At 50.0% G+C, this 16,317-nt stretch overlaps 2 long non-coding RNA genes across 2 annotated transcripts; one reads left to right on the forward strand and one right to left on the reverse strand.

Annotated features, from left to right (window-relative positions):
• Positions 1 to 341: 341 nt before the first annotated feature.
• LOC148217215 (uncharacterized) lies at positions 342 to 3,275 on the forward strand. The gene is made up of 3 exons (XR_015801152.1): positions 342 to 626; positions 1,290 to 1,389; positions 2,908 to 3,275. It is a non-coding gene; the product is annotated as an uncharacterized LOC148217215 (long non-coding RNA).
• On the reverse strand, positions 1,731 to 3,166 carry LOC148217216 (uncharacterized). The gene is made up of 2 exons (XR_015801151.1): positions 3,028 to 3,166; positions 1,731 to 2,701 (listed from the first exon to the last, which is right to left on the reverse strand). It is a non-coding gene; the product is annotated as an uncharacterized LOC148217216 (long non-coding RNA).
• Positions 3,276 to 16,317: the final 13,042 nt, after the last annotated feature.

A 16,317-nucleotide genomic window follows, 5' to 3' on the forward strand; every position in this document is an offset into this window, starting at 1 on the left:
TTCGGCGGCGTTTCCAATCGTGCGGACATCTCCTTCAGCCCGCTTCGGCCGGGGAAGAGGGGCGGGGCCGCCAGCGATGGTCCCGGCGCAGCCCGGGCAGGCTCGGGGCGGAGCCGGGGCTTGGCGAGGCGGGGCACGGAGGTCCCGGGGACGGGACCGGGCGGGGCCGGGGCGGTGCTTTAGGGGCGGTCCCCAGTGGTCCCGGGCGGCACCGGGGGCGGGGCCGGGTGATCCCGGAGCGGTACCGAGCTGTGTTGGGACGGTGCTGCAGGGGCGGTGCCGGGCCCGCCTCAGGGTGATTGAATGCCCAGAAATCGCCTCCTCTGCCCCGTGCTCACACTGAGCTGCGGGCTGCAGCGTGCTGTCGGAGCTCCGCACACAGCACGGATTTGGGCTTCCCCTCCTCTCAAACCCTCTCCCCCTTCTTCCTCCTCCTCATCTTCCTCTTTGTCCTCTGTCACTGCTGAGGCTCTGGAAAGAACTGAAATTCTGCAGGGAGAGATGTCCTCTCGTGGCCCCAGGGACTGCCTCGGCACGGGCCACGAGCGCCTCCGGCCCCTGCCTTCTCCTGCTTGAAAAGATCACCTGGAGCCCGAGCTCGGGGGGTGAAATCAGCTGAAATCCAGGTAACTCTGTCAAGTGCCCCCCAGGGACATCGGCGGGGCTGGGGGATGAGGGTTTGAAACAGCAAATTCTTTGGAATATACACCTGTCCCTGTGCCGATGCTGCTGAGCTTCCTGCCACAGTATATCCCCACTCCATGAGGCGCTGTGAGGTTATGGCAGTGGGAATTGAGCAGGGAATTCGGGGCTATGGGCATAATTCACGGGAGCTAGCAAAGCTGACAGCCAACCCCAAATCGGGGCACAGCACAGAGAACAATCTGTGTGCTGCCCTGTCAGCTCAAGCTCCTGGGCTGGGAAGTATTGGGAGTTAAATGTATGGAATTACACAAATCACAGCAACTGGCATCACCCAGAGGGACAATCCAAGGCCCAAACAATTCCTCCACAGTCCACTCTGGGAAAAACACCCTGTGCCTGCCAGGAGCTCTGACCCTGCTTTTCCTACCAGCTCCTGAGCAGTGTCAGGGCCACCACGACGCCTTTAAAATCCAGATAAACCCCAAATCCTACACAGTGAATAATCCAAAGAAAGTACTGAATTGTTGTCATTAAAAGCTCAAAACTCATTAAGAATTCTATGACAACAGTGTAATGGACTCCCAGGAACCTCATGAATGCTCTCGGTTTCATTTTTGTGTATTTTTACTCCCTCATTTGGCCAGCTTGTAAAACTTATCCTGGAATTCAGAGGTCAAGCAGGATCGACTTTGGATTGACCTTCACTCTCTGTTCCCACTTTGTGCAAACACAACTCGTGCCCAGGTGGGTGAACTCATCACCTCAGCTTTTCACTCCAGAGTATCCCCTCCTTATTTCCCTGTAGATGAACTCAGATCCACTCCTCACCTCCACTGGTCATCCAAGCGTCCATTCTGTTCCCCACAGGCCCTGGTGGCCCCAGGGAGCTCCCTTGGCCTTTCTCCTGCCCCTCTGCAGCCCGAGGTCGCTACACAAACAGTTCTTGTGTCCCCTCTAAATGACCCCGGGTTTTCTGCTCAATGAATGGCATGACCCGTGCCCACTGCTCATGATTCACCCAACCAAAATCAAGAGCAAATGTTGCTTGGCTTTAAGAACTTGAAATAACTCTGAAGCAGAAGAAATCACCTTTTTCTTCTGGTTTTTATTTTTATTTTTTTCATTTAAGATGCTGGACTTGCCTCTGTGGATGTGTGCTGAGCTCTCACTGCAGGGGACTGTCAGGCCTGAATGGCTGTGAGTTCGTGTTCTTCTCAGTAGGGAATCAGAAATTATTCTTAGACCATAGAATTGTTTTCTGAAACCTTTCCCCTTTCCTCTTTGTGCCTTTGAATTTTTCAGCTGTTCCCTGTTGTCACTTCCCCTGCCTGACTTCTGTGCAGCTCCTAGCTGGGAAAAACTGGGAAAACTTAGAGGGTACAGAGGTGGAATTTTTGGCTGGATTTTTCTAACATTTCTAATTTTGCTGAACTTATTTCCCCAGTGAGAAGAGCACGAACTCACAGCCATGCAGGCCTGACAGTCACTGCGGGAAATCTGACACAGTATTAATAAGTAACCTTTCCTGAGAGCAGTCACCACCCCCAGTCCTCCAGCCTTGTCAAATGTTTGCAATGAATGGACCCAAGTTCTAATCCTTAATCTAAATTTATGTCAGCTTTTGTTGGAAAGATACCGGACAGTAAATCATACAAGAGAATTTAAAAATTGCACAAAGAATAACAGGCCCAGACCAAACCCAACCGCCCCCATCACTGCTCCACCCCAATTTTGGGAGAAACAGTGATACAGTTTATAAATACTCTCCTTCCACACTATTCAGTCCTTCACCGCACATCCCAGAGAGGAGTCCCTCAGACCTTGCTCCCCTGAACACCAGGAGAGCTGGAGTTTCACCCAAATCCCACATTCCCATGGCAGTTAATCCCAGCAGGGAGGCAAAGAGGAACCCTGCATCCTCTGACATAGCCCACAGCACGGGCAGCACCAGGAGCCCTCCAGGCTCAGACCTCTGGTGCTGAAGCCTCTGGGCTTTGGCTGATCAAACACCACAGCTCTTGGCAAAGATGCCAGGAGAGTCGTGATTCTTCCTGTCCTGAAAGAGAGGAGGAAAAGAAAATTAAGTCGACTGCAGAAGGATTCCAGCTCTCAACTTCTGCTCTGATTCCTCACTCTGGGGTTTTATCCATGACAAGTGACACCAATTCAGAGTGCCCTTTTCCAGCATTTTTATTCCTAACTATTTCAGACATTAAAAGGATGCTCATTTCTCTTATTGTATTCTTTGCTTAATTTTATTAGCGGCATTTTCATCCCAGACCCCACTTGTCAGTTCTTCAATCCTTTAGCACTGGACTTGGCACAAAGGGATACCCGTGGTGCTGCATCACAAGAAATCCCAAAGAGAAACCCCTTCCAAACCTGACGGAGAAAGCTTTCAAGGCACTCCAGAACACAGACAGCTTTTCCTGCCTTGTCAGGCCACACCAATTCTGTCCCATCCACCTGAACTGTGCAGGTGAGGAAAAGGCTTTCCTTGCTCCTCGGGAATCACGGTCTGAGACCACAGATGTCCATCCTGGGCAGCACCTGGAAACAACGTGGGAAAGGCAAAATGAGAGTGTTTTCTATCAGAAAATTACTACTACTAATAAAAATAACAATCAGAACTTCTGGACAAATTTAGTAACATCACTTTGATATGAGAAATACAGGCCATGCCCATCCTTCTAGCCCAGGTGAAAACAGGAAGGAGAACTAGAGGAAAAGCAGAGTCCCTTATTTGATCTCTGGACACAAACGGAGGCCTTTTCCCTGTGAAACCAAACTCACCCTTCCAGGGTTCCCGAGATCAGCTACGAGGAGGCTTTTGGCACTCCAAGAGCAGCTGGGTCACAGCTGGATGCGGCTTGGGTCTGGGAGACACCGTGCTCCTTCTGGAATTATAGCACGCAAATGCCTGCTCCTGGCCCCAGGCCCGGAGATAAAATCTGTGGGGTTTTTCCCTGTGCAACATTGTTCACCCCTCCCAGGTTCCTGAGATCTGCACAGAGGAGGCTTTGGGCACCCCAAAGGCAGCCAGGGTTACAGGTGGGGGCAGCTTGGGGCTGGGAGAAATCCTCATCCATTTGGAATTTTATCAGGCAGAAACCTGGCTGGGTGCACAGGTCTCTGGACACGACCAGTGGCCCTTTCCCCTGTGAAACAAAACTCACCCTGCCAGGCTCCTGAGACCACTTAGGAGGAGGGGTTTGACTCTCCAAGAGCAGTCGCAACGAGAGATGCTCACACAGAAGGCCATGCAGAAGAGGAAACGAGCGCACCCGCAGCCCCCCAAGGCGCGCCCCAACGCCCCAGACCCGGCACCGCCAGCTCGGGCAGTCCCATAAAGCATCCCCCGCCTCCGCAGCGGCGGGACAGGCGGGGCCCGGGGTCCCGAGGAAGCCGAGCGTGCCCGGAGGCGCGGCAGGACGGCAGCGCAGCGCCGCCTGGCGGCGGAGCAGGAGAGCAGCGCCGGGCCCCATGGCAGTATCGGTACCCGTGCGCCCCCTGCTGTCCGCGGCGATGCAGCGCCCGATGCCGAGTTCCACGCCCGTGTCGCCGAGGGAGAGGGGCACCGCTGGCTGGGGCCTCCCCGCCGACACGGACAGAAGCCGAAGCAGAAGCCCCGGTGCCATTGGCGGCCCCTACCCAGCGGGCCGGGCTCCGCACGGGCCCGCGGCCCCGCGCGGTATCGGGTCGTCCCGCTCCCGTCTTCGTCGCACCCGGCCCTGCTCCTGGCATGAAGCGCGTCACCGCCCCGCGCCGTCCCGCCCCCCGCGCGTCATCGCGTGCGTTCGGCGGCCCGCCCCGGGGGCGGTGCCGGGGGCGCTACCCGGGGCGGTGCCGGGGCAGTGCCGGGGGCGGCACCGGGGGGCGGTGCCGGGGCGGTGCCGGGGGCGTTCCCGGTCGCCGTGCCGGGGTAGCCCGGGGAGCGGTTCCGGGAGCGGTTCGGGGGGCGGTGCCGATTGCAGTCCCGGTCACTGTCCCCAGTCCCCGTCCCCAGTCCTGGTCCCGGTCCCAGTCCCCGGTTCCGGTCCCCGATCCTGGTCCCAGTCCCAGTTCCCCGTCCCGGAACCCGATCACGGTCCTGGTCCCAGTCCCCAATCCCGGTCCCGGTCCCGGTCCCTGTCTCCAGTCCCCGTCCCCGATCCCGGTTCCGGTCCCTGTCCCAGGTCCCCGTCCGCGATCCCGGTCCCTGTCCCATTTCCCCGTCCCGGTCCCCGATCCCAGTCCCGGTCCACGTCCCCGATCCCGATTTTTCCCCCCCTTTCACACTGATTTTTCCCCCGATTTATCAATGATTTTTTTCCCCATTTTTTCCCATTTCTCACTGATATTTTCCCCCATTTTTCAGGGATTTTTTTCCCCATTTCTCACTGATTTTTTTCCCCATTCTTCATGGAGTTTTCCCCCCGTTTTTTCACTGATTTTTCCCCATTTCTCACTGACTTTTTCCCCATTTTCCCCCATTTCTCACTGATATTTTCCCCCATTTTTCATGGATTTTTTCCAGATTTATCCCCATTTCCCACTGATTTTTCCCCATTTTTCATGGACTTTCCCCCCCCGTTTCTTACTTATGTTTTTCCCCGATTTCTCATTGATTTCCTCCCCCCCCCCCCCCCCCCATTTCGCACTGATTTTTTACCCATTTTTCCCCATTTCTCACTGATTTCTTTCGCCATTTTTCATGGAATTTCCCCACCCATTTCTAACGGATTTTTTCCCCACTTTTCCCCATTTCTCACTGATTTTTCCCCCCATTCTTCATGATTTACAGGATACTCTATCGTGAATGGAAAGCAATTAAAGGAAGGGGGGAGGTTACCAGCCACCTGGTCAGCTCAGACAGCAGAGCTGCACACGCTTGTGAGAGCCTGTGAATTATAGCAGGACAAGACATTAAATATATTTACTGATTCTAAATATGCATATGCGGTAATACATGCATTTGGAAAACTATGGGGAAAAAAAGAGGTTTATTAAGCTGCAGAAGAAAGAAGAAAAAAATTGGTTTACAAGGGATGGCAAGCAGTGGATACCAAAAGCTCTAGCCTTACAATTGTTAAAACAACTTCATTAAAGGAGTCGTTCTGTGCCTTCTTTGGGGTGAGGAAAAAAGGCTGAGGGGGGCTCCGACGTGGTTTGGGGCACCCCAAGGTCCCTGGGAGAGGGAGCCGGGCTGCGCTGGAGGAGCAGGTGAGTCGGGCATGGCGGGGGGTCATGGTGGGTGCCAGAACATTGAGAGGGAGGGGTGGGTGTAGAATGCATGAAAAACAGAACCTTAAAAAATAGCTAAATATAGTCTAAAAGGAATGTTTTATTGGCTTGTGTTTGGATAGAGGTAGGGTTTTTTAATAGATACTGTAAATAGAAAAGATAAAGAATAAAAATATAGAAGCAAATATAAGAAACCAATATATAAATATATTACATTACATTATATTATGTTATGAAAATAGAAATATATAAATATTCAGACTTTAAAAGGAATGTTTTATTGGTTTTTATTTGGTTAGAGGAGGGTTTTTTGAAAATAATATAGGCAAAAATATACAAATATGCAAAAATAGATACTGACATAAAATTATTATAACTATATATGCATATATATATGTAAGTATAAATATATAGAAATAAATATAAATATAAAATACATGTATGTAGTATGTAATAGAAATAATTTATCGATTTTAATATGTTCTATTAAATAGTATGTTATAATAGAATGTAAATAGCATCTAGTATATTAATATACTAGTAAAAACTACATTAAATAGTATATAAATATAGAATCCACAATATAGACATATAAATCTACAGATATAAATATGAAAACTAAATAGAAAAATATATTCAAATAGAATTTAAAATAATCGAGTTTTTTGTTTCTATTTGGTTAGAGGCAGAGCTTTTAAAGAAATAATATTAAAAACTATGAACCTCCAAATATAGATGGATATAGATAAAATAGAAATAACATTAGTAATATAAATCTATGTATATAATGAATAATAAAAGAATATTGTATATATGATAAATAGAATAGCAATTAAATTGAATATATGAAATATGTCTAGATTATGACTAGAAATTAAATATTAAAAAATAGATGATTTATATATATAAAAGGTTTTTTTTTTCATTTGGTCAGAGGCAGGGCATTTTTAGTTTGGGTCGGGGTTTTTTTGGGGCGTTCATTGAGAGGATTTTATGACGGGTGGGGACTCTGGTGCTTGGAACTCTCTCCCTTCTCTGTCTGTCCCTGACAGGGCGGCAGTGCCGGGCTGAGTTGGGCGGCAGTGCTGCCGCCGTGTGGACACAGGCGGGTACTGCACCGTGCCCCTCTCAGGATGGCGGAAGGGCCCGCGGGCCGGGACCCAGCCCTGCGGCAGCGCTCAAGATGGCGGCCTCTCTAGGACCCCGGCGGATAGGCGTTTACATAAAACGCCTGCCCGCGCTCGCCGGCGCCCTCACGCCCGCGGCACCGCGGACCGCGCGGCCGTTGTCGGCACGCTCTGACACGTCCGGGAAAATTGTCGGCGAGCGGATCGGCGTCGGCGATTTAATCAGGCATCTTATGCCTACACACCGGGGTCCTGATTTTTTCCCGCCCTTTCTGCCGCCATTTTTGGCAGGTCAGGCGGGGTGCCGCCCGAGCCGCCATTTTGAGAGTCCCGACACACTCAAGATGGCGGCCTCTCTAGGACCCCGGCGGATAGGCGTTTACATAAAACGCCTGTCCGCGCCCGCCGGCGCCCTCACGCCCGCGGCACCGCGGACCGCGCGGCCGTTGTCGGCACGCTCTGAAACGTCCGGGAAAATTGGCGGCGAGCGGATCGGCGTCGGCGATGTAATCAGGCATCTTATGCCTACACACCGGGGTCCTGATTTTTTCCCGCCCTTTCTGCCGCCATTTTTGGCAGGTCAGCCGGAGTGCCTCCCGAGCCGCCATTTTGAGAGTCCCGACACACTCAAGATGGCGGCCTCTCTAGGACCCCGGCGGATAGGCGTTTACATAAAACGCCTGTCCGCGCCCGCCGGCGCCCTCACGCCCGCGGCACCGCGGACCGCGCGGGCCGTTGTCGGCACGCTCTGACACGCCCGGGAAAATTGTCGGCGAGCGGATCGGCGTCGGCGATGTAATCAGGCATCTTATGCTTACACACCGGGGTCCTGATTTTTTCCCGCCCTTTCTGCCGCCATTTTTGGCAGGTCAGGCGGGGTGCCGCCCGAGCCGCCATTTTGAGAGTCCCGACACACTCAAGATGGCGGCCTCTCTAGGACCCCGGCGGATAGGCGTTTACATAAAACGCCTGTCCGCGCCCGCCGGCGCCCTCACGCCCGCGGCACCGCGGACCGCGCGGCCGTTGTCGGCACGCTCTGAAACATCCGGGAAAATTGGCGGCGAGCGGATCGGCGTCGGCGATGTAATCAGGCATCTTATGCCTACACACCGGGGTCCTGATTTTTTCCCGCCCTTTCTGCCGCCATTTTTGGCAGGTCAGGCGGGGTGCCGCCCGAGGCGCCATTTTGAGAGTCCCGACACGCTCAAGATGGCGGCCTCTCTAGGACCCCGGCGGATAGGCGTTTACATAAAACGCCTGCCCGCGTTCGCCGGCATAAAAATAAATATGCATAAATATAAACATAGACATAAACATGCACAAACGTTAACCTGCATAGATATAAACATAAACATAAACATAAACATGCAAAACAATAATAATAAATATAAATATAAATAGAAATAGAAATACAAACATTAATAAAATCAGTGAGAAAGGGGGTAAAATCAGTGAGAAATGGGGGGGAAAAACCATGAAAAATGATGGAAAAATCAGAGAGAAATGGGGGAAAAATCGGTGAGGAATGGGGAAAAAGATCAACGAAAAATTGGGAAAAATCAGTCAGAAGTGGGGGATAAAAATCAGTGAGAAATGGGGGGAAAAGTCGGTGAGAAATGGGGAAAAAATCAGTGATTAATGGGCGGGAAAATGCATGAAAAATGGGGGAATAATTCAGAGAGAAATGGGGGCAAATATCAGTGAGAAATGGGGGGGGGAAATCAGGAAATATCCATGAAAATTGGGGGAAACATCCATGAAAAATGGCGGAAAAAATCAATGAAAAATGGCGGAAAAAATCAGTGAGAAATGGGGAAAAATGGGGAAAAAGGAGTGATAAATGGGGGAAAAAATCAGTGAGAAATGGGGAAAAATGGGGAAAAAGGAGTGATAAATGGGGGAAAAAATCAGTGAGAAATGGGGAAAAATGGGGAAAAAATCCACGAAAAATGGGTGGAAAAATCCATGAAAAATCAACGGAAAAATCAGTGAGAAATGGGGAAAACATCATGGTGAAATGGGGCAAAAATCAGAGAGAAATGGGGAAAAATCATTGAAAAATGGGGGATAAAAATCAGTGAGAAATGGGGGGAAAATGGGGAAAAACATCAGTGAGAAATGGGGAAAAAAATCTTTGATAAATTGGGGCAAAAATCATTGAGAAATGGGGAAAATAATCAGTGAGAAATGGGGAAAATTTGGGAAAAATCCAGGAAAATTGCGGGAAAAAATGCTTGAAAAATTGGGGAAAAAATCCGAGAGAAAATCCCCGGGAATCCCCGGGAAAAACCCCCCGGAATCCCCGAGAAAATCCCCCGGAATTCCCCGGGAAAATCCCCCCGGAATCCCCTGGAAAATCCCCCTGAATTCCCCGAGAAACTCATCCCGGAATCCCCGTGATAATCCGTCCGCTATCCCCGAGAAAATCCCCCAGGAATCCCCCAGAAAATCTCCCCGAAATCCCCGGGATAATCTCCCCGGAATCCCCGAGAAAATCCGCCCCGAATCCCCTGGAAGATTCCCCCGGAATCCCCGAGAAAATCCCTCGGAATTCCCCGGGAAAATCAACCCGGAATCCCCGAGAAAATCCCCCGGAATCCCCGGGAAAATCCCCCAGGAAAATCCCCGGGATAATCACCCCGGAATCCCCTGGAAAATCCCCTAGGAATCCCCGAGAAAATCCCCCCGGAATTCGCCGGGAAAATCCCCCCGGAATCCCCCAGAAAATCCCCCCGGAATACTCTGCAATATCCCCCCGGAATCCCCTGGATAATCCCCCCGGAATCCCCGATAAAACCCCCCTGGAATCTCCAGGAAAATGCCCCGGGAATACGTGAGAAAATCTCCCCGGAATCCCCGAGAAAATCCCCCCGGAATCCCCGAGAAAATCCCCCCGGATTCCCCTGAAAATCCCTCGGAATTCCCCGGGAAAATCCTCCCGGAGTCCCCGGGAAAATCAACCCGGAATCGCCGGGAAAATCCCCCCAGAATCCCCGAGAAAATCCCCCGGAATTCCCCTAGAAAATCCCCCCGGACTCCCCGAGAAATTTCCCCCGGAATCCCCGGGAAAATAGCCCCCGGAATCCGCGAGAAAATCCCCCCGGAATCCACGCGAAAATCCCCCAGAAATCCCTGTGAAAGCCCCCCCGGAATCCCCAAGAAAATCTCCCCGGAATCCCCGAGAAAATTCGCCCGTAATACTCGGGAAAATATGCCCGGAATCCCCTGGAAAAACCCCCCGGAATCCCCTGGATAATCCCCCCGGAATCCCCGATAAAATCCCCCTGGAATCTCCAGGAAAATGCCCCGGGAATACGCGAGAAAATCCCCCCGGAATCCCCTGGAAAATCCCCCCTGAATCCCCGAGAAAAACCCCCCTGAATCCCCGAGAAAATCCCCCCGGATTCCCCTGAAAATCCCTCGGAATCCCCGGGCAAATCTCCCCGGACTCCCCGAGAAAATCCCCCCGGAATTCCCCGGGAAAATCCCCCCGGAATCCCCGAGAAAATCCCCTAGAATTCCCCGGGATAATCCCCCCGGAATCCCCGAGAAAATCCCCCCGCAATCGCCGAGAAAATCCCCCCGGAATCGCCGGAATAATCCCCTGGAATTCCCCGGGAAAATCATCCCGGAATCCCCGAGAATATCCCCCCGGTATCGCCGAGAAAACCCCCCCGGAATTCCTCGTAAAATCCCCCCGGAATCCCCGGGAAAATCCCTCCGGACTCCCCGAAAAAATCCCCCGGAATCCCCGAGAAAATCCCCCGGAATTTCCCGGGAAAATCACCCCGGAATCCCCGAGAAAATTCTCCCGAAATACTCGGCAAAATCCCCCAGGAATCCACGGAAAATTCCCCGGAATCCAGGAGAAAATACCCCGGAATCCCCATGAAAATCCCCCCGGAATCTCCGAGAAAATCCCCCGGAATCCCCGCGAATATCCCCCCGGAATCCCCGCGAATATCCCCCCGGAATCCCCGGGAAAATCCCCATGAATTCCCCGGGAAAATAATCTCGGAATCCCCGAGAAAATCTCCCCGGAATCACCGAGATAATGGCCCCGGAATACCCGAGAACATCCCCCGGAATTGCCCGAGAAAATCATCCCGTAATCCCCGAGGAAATCCCCCCGGAACACTCGGGAAAATCCCCCCGGAATTCCTCGTAAAATCACCCCGGATACCCCGGGAAAATCCCTCCGGACTCCCCGAAAAATTCCCCCCGGAATACTCGGGAAAATCCCCCCGGAATCCCCGAGAAAATCCACCCGGAATCCCCTGGAAAATCCACCGGGAATTCCCCGGGAAATTCCTCGCTGAAACCCCTGGAAAATCCCCCCGGAATCCCGGAGAAAATCCCCCCGGAATTCCCCGGGAATATCCCCTCGGAATCCCCGGGAAAATCCCCCCGGACTCCCCGAAAAAATCCCCCCGGAATACTCGGGAAAATCCCCCCGGAATACTCGGGAAAATCCCCCCGGAATTCCCGAGAAAATCCCCCGGAATTCCCTGAGAAAATCGCCCCGGAATCCCAGTGAAAATCCCCCCGGAATCCCCGTGAAAATCCCCCCGGAATCCCCGGGAAAATCCCCCAGGAATCCCCTGGAAAATCCCCCAGGTATCCCCGATAAAATCCCCCTGGAATCCCCTGGAAAATCCCCCTGGAATCGCGGGGAAAAAGCCCCCCGCATTTCCCGGGAAAAATCCCCCCGGAATCCCCGATAAAATCTCCCCGGAATCCCTGAGAAAATCCCCCCGGAATCCGCGAGAAAATATGCCCAGAATCCCCGATAAAATCCCCCCGGAATCCCCGGGAATATCCCCCAGGAATCCCCGATAAAATCCCCCCGGAATCCCCCAGAAATTCCCCCCGGAATCCCCGACAAAATCCCCCCGGAATTCCCGACAAAATCCTCCCGGAATCCCCGGAAAATCCCCCCGGAATCCCCGGAAAATCCCCGCGGAATTCCGGTCCATTTCTGTAGGAGAATAGTTTGTAAGGATAGTGCAGAAGGCACTAGTTGCCAACGAGTTACAGCTGTACTGATTAGCAAGGAGTGGAAACAGCCTTGCCTGCCCAGTGAGGCTGGTTGTTATAAAAGCGTGGGTCAGCTGGCTGCCAGTTTCACTAAGCACAGCTCCAGCAGGAGGTGCAGAGCCTGCTGCAGTGTGGGCTGGAGCCTGCTGGCTGTGCTGCGAGGAGGAAGGGACACGTGGCCGTGCAAGGGATGGACAAGGTGAGAGGATGCTGTGTGTGGGACAGACAGGCTCAGGTGGCTGGGGAAGGGACAGGCTGGGGTTTAGCCAGTCGTACAGAGGAGAGGAGGAGTCGGGGCTGTGTGGAGCTGCCTGTGAGAAAAGGAGTCAGAGTTGCCTCAAAGAAATCTGTGGAGAGAAGGCATGAAAAGTGTGTAATGAAAGACTAATGTTGGTGCCTGTCATGTCTGTCTTGATATAATTGCTACACGTTTTCTCGGAATGCTTGAATTTAGACATAAAATGAAAACTTTATTGTAAGAAAGGAATGCATTTCTCACCAAAGTGGTGTAGGGTGGGGGATCACAACTCACAGATGGCCTGGAAGCGGAACGGCCACAGGGGTTACTGTAACTGGGCCTCCAGTACCAAAGCCCCAGTGGGTTTAAAGGCTAGAGCTGGGCTGGGATTAGCACGGGCTATGCAGCTGGGCTCATGCACAGGTCTGTCAGCACTCCTACCCGAGGACAGTCCCTCACCTAGGGAGAGGTTCTAGGCCTGGAGATGAGGCTGAGTTTGGGAAGGGTGATGAGGACACGGTTAGGGAGGGATGTAAATGCATATCAAAAGACTTAATTTTGAGGGGTGGCAAGCATTAGCTATAAAACAGGAAGTATTTACAGCTAAAGGCTGGAGGTGGGGGCTGTCTGAGGAGGACAGGACTGTTTAAGGCTGAAGTTGGAAGAGAAACCTTGGTGAAGCTTTTGCGTTAGAAACGGCCTCACCTGCCAAATCAGATTTTTGTCTTCAGGATTGCATGAGTGAGGATGCCACAGCCAAGGAAAAGGTTCAGGTTTGGGAGGCAAAGGCGAGTTAGGCAGGGCTGCAGGGCTGGGGCTTGGCTGTTTCCATACTGCTCAGGGCAGCAAAGGGTAGCTGGCTCACTGGGCCTTGGATCTAGAACTCTTTCTGGAACAAGGTGGAGAGCTGAGGTTCATGCAAGGAAGGGGCCAGGAATTCTTTGTCTGACTGGAAAATGCCAGAGGGGCAGTGTGTGACTCGGATAGGATGATATGTTCGTCTGGCGAGAGTCACAAAAGAATATTTTGGTTTACTGATAACTGGGCAGCTCAGAAGTTACTACTTGACTTAGTTGCTGCTCCCATCTGTTGCACACATAAACAGAGCAAAGCAGACGAATTCTCTCGGAGCCTGAGGTCTTTGACTGGCCCTCCAAAAATGCTGCCCGCTAAAAAACAGACGTGGGGGAGGAAAGTTGTCAGATACAATAGAGCAAGAAAAGGACACGGGCTTCAAAGTGCCCTCCAGCAGACCACGGAAGTGACCTGTCTGGAAGTGAAACCAGCAGTCTGCTTCCCCAGCCTCCTGGAAGCCTCTAACAGCTACACAGGCAGTGAGGGGAGAGAACAATTCAACCTAAAAATAATTTTCAGTAGCGTTCTGCACTGCTGTTAAAAATACTGCAACCAGGGAATGTGGTGTGGTGATAACTATTAGGCCTGTAAGTCTGGTAACTGGGGCTTTTAGCTCAAACATCTCGGTATGGCTACTTTGAGCCTTGTAAAAGCTGCGTTAAGTCCAATTTCTTGGGTAGTTCTACTAGCTCTAGCCTTGCTTTTCATCCCCTCAGTAACAAAGCAACTCCCTCTCGAGAATGTTATTTACTTTCCATATTATGTGCCTACCGATTTCTGGAATTGCAAATGTCTTTGGATACATGCGTAAATTTAAGTTTCAAGAAAGCTGTCAAGCTAAAACAAAGGCTTGCCATAATGCAGAAGAAAATGTTTTATGGAAGAACTGAGAGGTCCCTACCTGGGCATAGAATTTGCTATACTAAGGTGTGTTCCAAACGGATCTGCCATCTAAACAAGCAGAAAAATAGTTGGAATGTAGTGAGTTCAATTTAACTATTGCTAGAAATAGGAATTATTAGCAGAGCTTGGAGCATGATATCACTAGCAGCAGTAAGACGCTTTTAGCTTGCTTCTCATAAATTACTTGTAAAAAGCATTTGTACCTAGTGTGTAGCAATTAATATTTCCCCATTTTCTTCCCCCCCGCCCCCCAGTCTCAGGTACTCCTTTTATTTTACCCTTTTCTGTCTTGTAACATCACCTTCCTTTATTTTATTCTATCTTCTGTTCTCAGAACATCGCAGCATCCTCTGTCAATGTGAAAGCATTTGTTCATCCTGTCTTGGAATGGCTGTCAATGTTGCCCTCTTCTGGATCACTTTTTTTTTTTTTTTTTTTTTTTTTTTTTTAAACAATATGTTGCTAAATGTCAGGAAAATTAATCCACAAACACCAGCGGTTTATGTCCAAAAAGGAAACGGAGGAGTCCTTTTTGCTTTATTCGAATAAAGGGAGAGGCCATGGGACATTCCCCTGGGATCTCTCCAATTTTTGGAGGACGCAGCCTCCTTTTTATCCTATTTTCCCGGCCGCATTTCCCTCTCTCTTTTCCCATTGGCTGAGGTACTTGAGAGGCACAGACTTCCCGGAACGCCTGATACCTGAAATTCCCCTCTAATGTATAACCCTCCCTTTTAATTTTTAATTCTTATAGAATTCATAGTTTCCCCCCGTTGCTTCTTTCATCTTTCGATATCCAATTTCATTTATCAGCAGCCCTGCAGTTTGTTTGTAAAGGCAACTATCTCTTTCCATTCATCAATCAGTGGAATCCATCCCATTGTTTCTTTTATCTCTCAGTGCTAGCCTTATCTACAGGCTGATCCACAGCTCATTTGTAAAGACAAATTCAACATTCCTCTCAGCTAATAAATGAGAAGTTAGCTGAAAAAAGTAAAAACTGGATTTTTTTTCCGGTGTGTGTCGGACAATACAGTGGAGAGAATTTGCGGGAGGATGATCGAGGATATCCTATTATAATATCGTTCTCGGCCATTTTACTATTTTAGATCATCAGTTGTATTCTGAAAGAAATCTATTTTAATGATATGTGTACGTTTGCACGAAGTTATAGTTAAATATAGCTTGCGGCTGGGCTCTTTAATGAATAGGGGTATTTTTGGTTTTAATTCAATATTTTATGCTTGTGGTGTGTAGTGTGCTGATTTATTTTTTAATGTTATTTACTACGTGCGCTTTTGTTTTTGAGTGAAGGTAACTTTCTGGATGGCTTTGTATTTGAGGCAGAATGAATTGAAGTAGGTTTTTAAAACTGATTTTTCATATGTACGATGGGGAGTTTAGTAGGGGCAGCTCTGATGGTGGGGGCTTGGTTGTTAATTTTATCAGACGGCTTTTGTTAGATACAGCTTTTAATTCTGGGAAGTTTTGTTTTTCTAATGTCGTGCTTTGAAGGTGGTTTTCGAGGATGTATGGTATAGCTTTATTTTGTTTGTAGATGGTGTATGATAAGGGCTATGGTCTATTTATCTAATGCCATGTTTTTTCATTCAGGTGTTGATAAGGGAGTTCTTGAATGGCGTTTTGTGTTGTTTTTGTTTTTGGTGGGGCGTTGTTTTTAAAGGATACCTTGATAAGGTTTGCCGATGGCGTTCTAGCCTGTAGCATAAGGCATAGGGTAGTTTTTGAATTATTTTGTGGTGGTTTTGATTCTTGCCAGTATGTAGTGTTTGTTTGAGGTAATGCTGTGTAGCTAATTTCTGTTTTCTTATTAATATTAGAATTGGAGTGTTGTAGTATATGGGCTGTTATTATATCCTAGGGGTTCTATTTATTTGGTTTGATTGTTTTCTAGTTATGGATAATTTTTCTCAAAAAACCATTTTCAGGATTTCAGGCGTGACACAAAAGAACACTCAGATACTCAGATTGCTGGAAGGGAAACGTGTGCCCAGATTGTCTCGAAGCAGTGCTGCTGTCGGTTCTCGTTCAGTTGTGTCTTCTGAAAATGAGACTGTTGTATTCATTGCGCTGTGCTAAACACTTGTCATTCTCCCAATGCCAGGAAACAGATGAAGCTTGAAGAAAGAGGAAGGAATTTGGAAGCGTACAAACAAGCTGAGAAGAGGTTCAGAGATCAGGGTGCTCACTGGCAGCAGGGGCTGGGGTTAGGGCTGAGCAGGAGCAAAGCCGGAGCACATCAACCTCACCTCGTGTTTTCTCGGGGGC

Source organism: Sturnus vulgaris, unplaced genomic scaffold (assembly GCF_052056855.1).
Source record: "Sturnus vulgaris isolate bStuVul1 unplaced genomic scaffold, bStuVul1.hap1 Scaffold_965, whole genome shotgun sequence".
NCBI lineage: Eukaryota > Metazoa > Chordata > Aves > Passeriformes > Sturnidae > Sturnus > Sturnus vulgaris.